The following is an 11,191-nucleotide window of genomic DNA, read 5'->3' on the forward strand; positions in this document are numbered from 1 at the left end:
CATGGTGTATAAGCGTTTTGATGTGCTGCTGGATTCGGTTTGCCAGTATTTTACTGAGGATTTTTGCATCAATGTTCATCAAGGATATTGGTCTGAAATTCTCTTTTTTGGTTATGTCTCTGCCAGGCTTTGGTATCAGGACGATGCTGGCCTCATAAAATGTGTTAGGGAGGATTCTCTCTTTTTCTATCGATTGGAATAGTTTCAGAAGGAATGGTACCAGTTCCTCCTTGTACCTCTGGTAGTATTCGGCTGTGAATCCATCAGGTCCTGGATTCTTTTTGGTTGGTAAGCTATTGATTATTGCCATAATTTCAGAGCCTGTTATTGGTCTATTCAGAGATTCAACTTCTTCCTGGTTTAGTCTTGGGAGGGTGTATTTGTCGAGGAATTTATCCATTTCTTCTAGATTTTCTAGTTGATTTGCATAGAGGTGTTTGTAGTATTCTCTGATGGTAGATTGTTTTTCTGTGAGATCGGTGGTGATATCCCCTTTTTCATTTTTTATTGCATCTATTTGATTCTTCTCTCTTTTCCTCTTTATTAGTCTCACTAGCGGTCTATCAATTTTGTTGATCTTTTCAAAAAACCAGCTCCTGGATTCTAGAGACACAAAAAACACTTCAAAAAATTAATGAGGCCCAATCTCTTAATACTACTACATTGGAGATTAAATTTCAGCATGAATTTTTGACAGGACACAGACATTGTATCCATAGCAGTAACCAATAACTTTTCCATTTTGCTCAAGCAAATTCAACTTGGCTATCTGTCACTTGAAAAGGAGTCTTAAATGATTCAGTCCATTCCAGGAAGTACTAAAGTTCAAAAATCATTAATATTGAGACCTGTAAGCATATGCAAGAAGCGAATGAAATGCTAGAAATGGGAGATAAAGCCAAGAAGTTGCAAGTCAGACAGTACAAAAAGTGGATTAGAGAGTGAGAGACATTGGAAGTGAAGTCATTTAAGACCATTTACTTTGAAAGAGCTCTGTGAGACCTGAAGTTCTTTTCTTTTTCAAGGTCACTAGCGAAAATAAGAGGTCAGTGGTTCAGCTTAGTTCGAAGATATGGATGAAGTTAGAGAATAATCAGAGTATCATAAAATAACATAATTTCTTTTAAGAATCAAGCCCAAAGAAGGCCATTGCCGTCCTAAAATAGTGTTTTTCACTGGTATCCACTACCTTCTTTTTAATGACCATTACAAACTAAATAAATCATATGCTAGGGAAAAAAAATCAAAAGGAAATAAAAGACATTTGAATACATAACGTATCATATTAGCTGAGGAACTTAGGTTATATAGAATTAACTCCTAGAAGTAAAAGAGTCTTGACTCTTGGTACACTTAATTTCAAAAGGTTAGTGTGTTGACATCTAGATTAGGAGATAATCAGTCTTTGGCAATGAACTGCAGAGGCAGTACCATCTTTAATTATATAACTACTTTTTTTAAAAAAAAGCTTTCTCGCTCTGTATTTTCATTTTGAAAATATAATTGCATGAACTTAATTTTCTAACCACATTTAACTGGGGATAAGTGTCAAGTAGCAAACCGTAAGATGCCAATAATTCATTGGTTCACCTTGTAATTGCCATAGCTACCAAGAACTTCAGTGCCTTGACCTCTGGAAGGGAGGGGTGAAGTTTGGATTGAAGCTTTATTTAGCAAATCCTTTCCATTCAAAACCCATAAGCTCCTTGTGCCTGTCAGCAACTATCCAGAAGGGGCTTTGTCAACAGATCCCATTCAAGGCGGGGGCACTGCAGCAGAGAAAGGTAGGAGGAGCCTTGGGGGCTTCTACTGTAATCAGGCCTATCACACGTGCATGTGCAGTGCTTTAATGTTCAATCTCAGCTGATAAACACACTTGCATGTGCACAGTCCAGTAGAAATAAACTCCAATTGCTTCTTTTAGGTTTTGTGATTATTGTACAGAACAAGAACAAGAACAGTATCCAGCCCAACTCATTTCAGAATCTACTAACAGTATGAATAGTACGACAAAATTCGTTGAAGCCTGAGAATTTAAATGGATCAATATGTATATTAAAGCTATAATATTAATCATGCGACCTATTCACCTAAGGCTTTAAAGATTTGGAATGGCTTAGGGTTTATGCCCAAAATATCGGAGATGCTTATACAATTGCTTTTTTTCCTTCTTTAAGAAATTGTTGTGCCCCTAGTTACTCATCTCCTTGGATCTAGGCCATGGTGAAATATTTCTAACATAAAAGGGACAAATTACTAAGTTCTCTCATCTTATCTCTTTTACAGTTGACAATTAAACCAAGTTATTAGACCCATAAAATGGAATAAGAGAAAGGTCTTGCTGAATAAAGCATTTCAATTTCAGGGTTGCTTGATAAATAGTGAAAGGGATATAAATTCTATTATGTGAGAAACTCTACACTCTAAATTGGATGCATAGAGTGGACTTGAGAAATGGATTTGAGATGAGAAATATATTCTCTTTGTGAAGCAAAGCAATGTAGTGATTGCTAATTTCACTAAGGCATTAGCTGATTATAATTCAGTATGTTAATTTAATATTATGGGTGATAAGCTTTGTGCTATGGTTCTGATCTATAATAACTCTGACTATATTTGTAGCCCCATTGTCAGGCCATGCCTTTTTCAGTTTCTTTGAACCTGCATCATTGATATCTTTCATCTTTAGCTTCAACTGCTCTGGTTGTGAACCTACCCTGACAAAAGCTGGAAAGAATGTTAGGGATTGCACTCATTCCAAACAGCAGGTGAAACCTAGAATGATTTGTGTTTGCAATGTGGTATCATTGTGCAGAGGATGAACTCTGAATTATGGAACACCCTCCACTGTTATATTCTGGTCTACCTGCCTAATCTGCCCTTGGTTTTCCTGCTGGCTCCTTCACAGGACCTGCTTGAAAGGGGCTCTGTCTCATTTTCTGGTTTTACCAAACAACTTCCGTGGTATCCATTTTCCACTTGCAGTTTTACATCACTGGGCACAACTACCACAGGGGCAATGGGTACTGAATATAAACCAACACTAGATGGTCATTCACTGAATCAGTCTGGGTTTGTTCAAGAAAATAGAGCAAATGCAAGTATTAACAGGTATAATTGGGCTTAATAAGGAAAACAGGGCTTACACAAATATGGAAAGAACTTGGGGTATATTAATCTGGATGACTGAGGTTGGAGAATCCTGAAACAGTCACAAATATCAGAGTGAAGCACAATAGGCAAAGGATGGTACCACTTAAGGGAAAGTTTTCACTTCTCTGTGGCTGCTAGGTGAGAACTTGTGAAGAAGTCTGGAAACCTAATGCATGGAATTGCAATGACTTTCCCAAAGTGCTTCTACCTTTCAGATCTCATGCAAGTTGTTCTTATTGGAAAATTCGAATCCAGGACAATGTGGGGAAGATTTTTAGGAAACTTGTTTCCCAGGCTCAAAAAGGAAATGTCAAGATGTTATCAAATTCACTACAACCAACCTAGCAGATTCTCCTCTAGGGAAATTTAACATCTATTCTTGTTCTTTTAAACCACATTTCACATCTAAATAAAGAATATAACAACATCATGCTTTTAAGTAGCACAATGCAACTATCCTTTAACAACAAAAGACTAACAAGCCCTATTCTGAAGAGGAGATTCAAGTCCTCTATGTCATTTTAACTATCTCCAGATAATGTCTATCTATCTTTAGCTGAATTATGCTTACCACTTTGACGTCCTGTAATATAAATACTGAAATATATGGATAATCATTCTTGTAACATCGTATATTAGATAATATAAAATTGAAGATATTAACAGAATTCATTAATGTATATAAATATAAACAAAGCAGTAAAGAAAATGAACATAATTATTATAATTATTATTTCTATAACTGATGATTTAGTAGTAATTGGTATTTGTATCTTTCTTATTTCAGTAAACTTTGCTTAGTCACTTTGTCCTCAGTAAGCAGTTTAGTAGGTTGTAGTTGTTTGCCCAGTGGAGTTACCCAAATCTTCCCAAAGGCTCTCTGTCATTAGTGGTTCTGCCTGGATTAGGTTTCTATAGTTTTCCATTATCTTTTGCTGTAGGACTTAGGAGTACTAAGAGGCACTCCATGGATTCTTCTGAGTTCTAGTCATACCCTCTTTACTCCCATTTTGTACTAGCAACTTAATTTCCCCTTTATAATCAGGATGAATGGCCTCAACCCTTATAGTAACACCCTACTTTGCTGTTGGTCCAGTGGCAGGAGGTGTGCATAGTGGCCGGATGGTACTCACAGTTTCTGGTTCATAATAACTATTGTTATTTCTTTTCATCTTAGGAGTTAAGATTTTACATGCGGCAAGCTCAAGTTGCAAGAACAGGAATCAAAAATTTTGCTGATGAATTTTTAAGAATAATAATGAGAGAAGTCAGTCCTATTTCTACGCCATGGTTCCCAATTCCATGTATCCTGGCTATAGGTGAAGTAACATAATATACTCATTGCAGATTCAGAGCACATGCCAAGCAAAGTTTGTGAAGCAGCTAAAGCCCTGTGCCTTCAAAAGGGCACACCAGTGATATATCAGTCATCTGCCCCAGGGTGATGGGAAACATAGCAAGACAAGTAAATTCTGAGGATATGAACCTACTGCCACATTACATTCACTATAAAATTATTCCTCGGTTAAAAGCATTGTCTGTGTAGAATAACCAGACTGTAAATAAGGCATCCTGTAAGTCCACAGATGATTTTAGTAGAATCATTGTCAATTGGGAAGGCAAATCCATATATATCCATATATAGTACATAAATGTTTGTGTAAGTACAAACAAATCTCTGCCACCAGGCAGCTGGCTGGCCCTTCCAGAGAACAGTACCATATTGGAGAAATCAGTATTGATCTTTGTTTTTGGCTGGCTAGACACTCAGTACAGGATATAGCCAATAGTCTTGGTGAGGGCACAGTCTTTATCCCTGCTGCTATGACCATTTTGATCAAACACATTGGGCATGGAAAGCTGTAGCTGGAGAAAGACACTGACTGACATCCACACATACGACCATCTTGTCCCTGTGATTACTGAAAGTCTCCTCTGTCGTGGTAACCCTTTGGTAAACATTTACATGGGAACCAAATATTCTCATATTACATACCAGTTTGGAGAGTTTTATTCCTATATCCCTTCTTCAGATCTCTTTGTAAACAATTTTCCAATTTCGTCCCTTCTATCTCCATGACCATCCAGCTAAACTGTTGGTTAACCACTGCACCCCGCGCCCCCCAACCCGCCACCCCAAAACAGTGTAGATCCATACCTTGGCCTAGATTCCTCTCCAAGCAAAATGAGCAACAGGTAGCATTACTCCCAAGTTCTTTTCACTCGAGGATGTCCTTTACTGCCATTCCTCAGGGTCATGCCTGAGTGCTGCTGATGTGTTGCAGCTACCCACATTCAATTGTTACCAGAATATAACGCAGAATCATCTGTAAAAAAAGCTTTGTTTCTGCAAATGAACTGGTCATAGGGGACTAACTGTAAGGCCATAGGTGCTGAGTAAAGGAAATGAAGTCTTGCAACTGGAGTAGAAGCATTAAGAGTCTGCGTCATTGGCCTGTGCAAATTACTTGTGCCTTCAAAACCACTCAAGTCCTACCCTGTATATATCTCTTCTACTTGATGATGAAGTGCTGTTGTATACATCCAAATTTATAACTTGGTGAGCCAGAAAACACACATTTTATGATGAGAAACCTAGGTCACATGATAAGTTGGTTGGCAAGCCGAAAGCTGTTTCTCAAAAGAAAAGTATTTATCACAGAAGACAACATAGCTTTACTAAAAAATTCAAAAGGCTAGCAGTGTTATTTATCTTTAGGAGCCTGCCCAGACTTCATACGACATTCACATCTGTCACAGGAACTTCACCACCATTGGATCTGTAGAGTTATATGGCTCATGTGGTGGAGCGACTTGAACTGTACCTGTTGCAGAGCCTTCTCTTGCTCTGTATCCCACTCAAAACTAGCAGTGTGAAAAGGTTACTCATTAAATGGATCAAAGCAGCTAAATTATAGATAGCTTGAAGATCCAAATGGGCATCCTAAGTGTTATGGCTTTTTTCTAGTGGTTAAAACCCCTTGTCCCTCACTTTCTAGGGAGTATCTCAATATATCCCAGACTACAGAACTTCTAGAAATGTTACTGAGTCTGCAAGCCCTGAATTTTGTGGTCACACCACCTGTCATGGGTCTTATTAAGGTATACTAAGATATTTGTTACTTCCTCCTCACCATTCCTAAACAGCCTGGTATCTGCTCACTAATCCTAAACAGCCTGATATCATCAATGCAATGGGCTAGAATAATATCCTGTGGAATTGCTAGGCAATCAAGTTTCCTGAGGACTGGATTTTATCAGAGGTTGAAGTAAGGCAACATAGTGAAAGTGTACTGCTGCTCTTGGCATATAAAGGAAACTTTTTTTCTACTTGTATTTATTAACACACATAGAGAAGAAACATCCAGAAGATCAATACTGCAGATAAAATATCAGGGGCTGTGTTGATTTACTGCAGTAAAGTGCCACATCTGGTCTATAACTTCTAATCAAGTGGTGAACTGATTAAGTTTATGGTAATCCAAGATTCATCTTATTGCTGCACAGGCCAGATAGGGTGAATGGGCAAAGTGATAGGGACCAATAATCCTCCAAATTCGAAGTCTTTGATGTGGCATTACTTTTGGTTTACTATTTTAATAAGGAGAGGTCTATCTGGCAAGAGTATCTGCCACTCCACAGATCAAGGAACTAGTACAGAAATTCTGAGTATGCCTTTTCTAACTATGCATTCCAGAACTAGGAAAATAGCCATAGGCTTGGAGATCAAATGGGCCTACAGTGAGACAGAAGTCCCTACTTTGAGTACTGGACCACAGTGGCATTTGGATCTCCAGGAATGAGCATCAGTTTAGACTCAGTTTCTATGAAACCCTGGAAAGTTTGGTTGGTTTCATTTTCCCAGCACACAGTTATCCTGGTAGATGGACACAGTCCCGTTGGAAAATGCTGGGAGGAAGACTCGCAGTATAACATTTTTGTAAGTGTAGCAGAGCCTTTACTCACAGTGACCTAGTGTATTAGTTTTCTATGGCTGCCATAATAAATTACCACAAATGTAATGGCTGAAAATGACACAAAGTTTGAGAGGTCAGGAGTCCAAAATGGGTCTCATTGGACTAAACATGATGACAACTCTTTGGTTCTGACTCTTTTGTCTCACTCTTCCTTCTTTAAGGATCCTTGTGATTACATCGGATCCCCCACCCCAGATAATTCAGGGTAATATTATTTTGAGTTCAGCTGTTTAGAATACCTTATTTCCATCTGTAACCTTAGTTTCCCCTTTGCCATGACATATTCTCTGGTTCTGGGAATGAGGATGTAGATACCTTTGAGGGCCATTATTCTGTCTACTATATCTTTTAAAAAGGGACCTAGATCTATAATACAACTCAAGTCTGAGAATTTGTTGAGGAAGCATGACTATTAATTGTAGTGATTCATGTTGGACCTCTGTCTCCAGACCAATTTTTTGGTTTTATGTGTTTATTTTGCTTATACAAAACAAATAAGACTTTAGTAGGTAATTCATTATGGACCTAGGAACCCCATGATAAATTAGTCCTCACCAAAGATTTCTATAGGCCAAATCATTCTGATCACTTCTTGGACCTTGTTGCTCTGGGATCTCATCACTTATTTAATTCAAGGAGCTCATTTCCGTGGCAGCATTACTTATTTCTCTGCAGAGAACTGCCACTACAGAGCCCTTCTATGGATGTTGATGCTGCCTTTGACAATTTATTTCTCAAAGCCTTGATGAAGGGTGTGTACTCTGGACCCTCCCAGGTGACATAACTAGCAGGTGGGTAAGAAGCTCATTCATAATAAATCTACTCCAGCATTCACATCTCCATAAGCCTTTGGATGCTCTTTTCTACAATAGTGGTTCTCAACTGGGGTAAATTTTGCTATCCAAGAGGACATTTGACAATGTCTAGGGACATTTTTTATTATCATAACTTGGGAGAGGTGCAGCTGAAATCTGATAGCTAGGAATACTGCTAAACATCTACAATCCATAGTCCCAATGACTAATTTTAGTCCCAACAAAGAATTATCTAACTCTAAATGTCAATAGTGCCAAAATTGAAAGCCTTGCTGTATAGTACACCAAAAGAGTTTTGATATCTTAGCTTCATTAACCATAAGCCACTATTGAGCCCAGATTTCAGTCAACCAATCAAGAACTGTTAGAATCATTCCTAGCTACTTGAGATAGTACACCGAGTTCATAATCTCTAGTTAATGCATCCATATTAAATTCAGCCTGACCCAATATTATATTCCTCCCACACTGGTCTAACACCCTTAAGAGCTTTTCTCATCCATATTTTCCAAGTTTCTGTTGACATAAGCTGTCAAAATTTTGCACTTAATACCTGACCATCTGGTGTATAGTGGGATTTGAGTCATATCAAAGGTCTAGAATCAATGGAGTTGGTGGGGGTTAGTCTTAAAGATCAGCACTCACTTATAAGAAAACTATCCCTGGAGTAGTCATTAGTCTATGAGCAAGAGGAGTCTCACCCTCTTACACAAGAAAGGGAAGATTGCTTCTTCTGGCAGGGAAAGTGCAGGGAAATGTGGAGGTCCCAGGTTTTTAGCTTAATCAAAATCTGGCCAGATATCCTCTTCCCAATTTTACGGATCCAGCTCTTTCCCAATCAATGCCCTCAATTTAACATGAGAGACCCTGACTGGATGTGAATTCAAATTGTATTGTAGTTCAGCCACCCACAGAATTTCAACTCAGAGGCTACAGAAGATAGAGTTTCTTTTGGGACAGTCTTAGTTTTCTGATTTTTTACCCAGCCTTGAGCTGGATTTTTTAGAGTCCTAAGTGCATTATTTTTTCCCATCCCCAAGTTCTGTATTACATTTAGAAGCAATCATTTCATCCCACAGCCATTATATATACATGTTCTATTGTGGCAACTTACATCTTTGATTTCTATTGGTACTTGACTCCAGATGACTACAGTGACAATTTAAGTAACTATTTTGCCGCTGCCTGCTATAATGATGCTCATTGATGTTGAAAATGAAGGTTATTAGTATCTTTAAATCTAATCAGCCGAGAGAACCATTAAAAGATCCCTATCCATAAATTTATGTGTGCCTGAGACTACTTTTAATTCCTGAAGTTGCATTAGTTTGGGGTTGGTTGGGGAAATGGAGCCATGACAAGTATTATAAGTATTTTAATATAGGAATTAGAGTTTACAGAAATTGTTAGGATCTACAGGGTTTGAAATATCTGCAGTGTTGAGGCTGCACAACTGGAGAAATTTTTTATTGTGATATTAGGGAAAGCACTGAAACAGAAAGCTGCCACTTGTAGGAAAATCTGTAAACCACTGCAACTTACAAGTAGGAGCTTGTGAATTCCGGAAGCCTGCCATGTAGGATGGCCATTATCTTCCAAGATAATAGTTTCTGCTTCCCTTCTGCTTTTCAAATTTCATGCGAGTTTTTTTCATTGGCAAATTTCTAACCCTGAAACATACAGGGAAAGGAATTTTGAGCATTGTAGTTTTCAGCCTTAGGAGGAACTGATGGTGATGGTTCCAAGTTGCCAACAACAAATGTCACACACTCATCAATTTTATAGCTACATGCAAATCTCCATTTCCAAACCACTACATGTAACAACTCTAGTGTTTTAGTACACGCTTATTTGACTTCAATATGCTTTTGAATATTCCTCCTAGCATCGGTGGATTACCTCTTAAAAGGAACTGTGGAGCGTTTGATCTCGGGACATGTTTTAATTTTGATTGTCAGATCATTATCCTGGTTTGCGGGACCACATTTCTGAGTCATTGGTTTATATGTTTGAACTTAGTTTTGACTTTGATATGCTTTGGGTTTTTGGAAACCAAGTCTCCATAGGTAGGTAGGAGGCACTCTGCTTTTCTTTTCCTCTATGGCCCACCACTCACACTGATTTTAGTTCAAACATCACTTCTTTGAAGAAACTTAGCCTGACTTCCCACAGATCTAATCTACTCTGTCAGAGCAGATTAGCTATACATTCTCATAGCAGCACTGTGTAGTTTTTATAGTGCTTTTATGGTGTGCAGTTACATATTTGTGTGATTATTAGATAAACATCTCCAATTCCTACTATACTGTAAGTCTCAAGAGTACAAAGACTATTTTGTTTGGTTACCATTACACTCTTTTGTTTACTATTACATCACAGTGCCTGATACATAATCGGCATTCAGTAAATATTTGATGAATTTGTCATTTGATAGCACCATAGCATCCCTTGCAAAGGTGACAGCATGATATAAAGAAAGGAGTGCTAATAGACCATCAGGAGAGCTCTGTTATAGTTTCACCTCGGTTGCTCTCTTGTTAGATGACCTTGGGTGGATGACTTCAACTTCTCAAGTTTCAGTTTACTCATCTGTAAAATGAAGCAGTTGAACCAGAAGGAAAGTTTATGACATTTCCAAGTCTATACCTTCTTCGTATGACAAAATATTGTACATTTAATTTTCTTAAAATGGGATGTACTGTCATATATTTACATTGAATATGGGGGATGCAGCAAATTGAAGATATTGAGTCCAAATTTTTAGCTTAGGTGACAGCTGTTTTTTATATAAACAATAGCAATCAAAGTCTATGGTATGTATGAGGCAGGAATCTTTCTTTGGAGTCAAGATTAATAATATATTCCTTATTTTTACTCATTTTTATTCATTTGGTCAGTTTTATGAATTCCATTTATAATACAATTCTTCCTGGAAGGTAGCAGCCGGTTTTAGTGGCAAAGGCCTGGGCTTGGAAATCATATAGATCTGGTTTTTCATTCTGATTCTTCCTGCTAGTCACCTGATCTTGATGAAATAACTACCTCTATAAGTCCCTGATTCCTCTTCTATAAAATGAGAATGACTACCTATAGAATTCTTTTTTTTTTTTCTGAGACGAAGTCTCGCTCTGTCGCCCAGGCTGGAGTGCAGTGGTGCGATCTCAGCTTACTGCAAGCTCCACCTCCTGGGTTCATCCCATTCTCCTGCCTCAGCCTCCCGAGTAGCTGGGACCACAGACGCCCGCC

This window comes from Hylobates moloch, unplaced genomic scaffold (genome assembly GCF_009828535.3).
Source record: "Hylobates moloch isolate HMO894 unplaced genomic scaffold, HMol_V3 SCAFFOLD_18, whole genome shotgun sequence".
NCBI lineage: Eukaryota > Metazoa > Chordata > Mammalia > Primates > Hylobatidae > Hylobates > Hylobates moloch.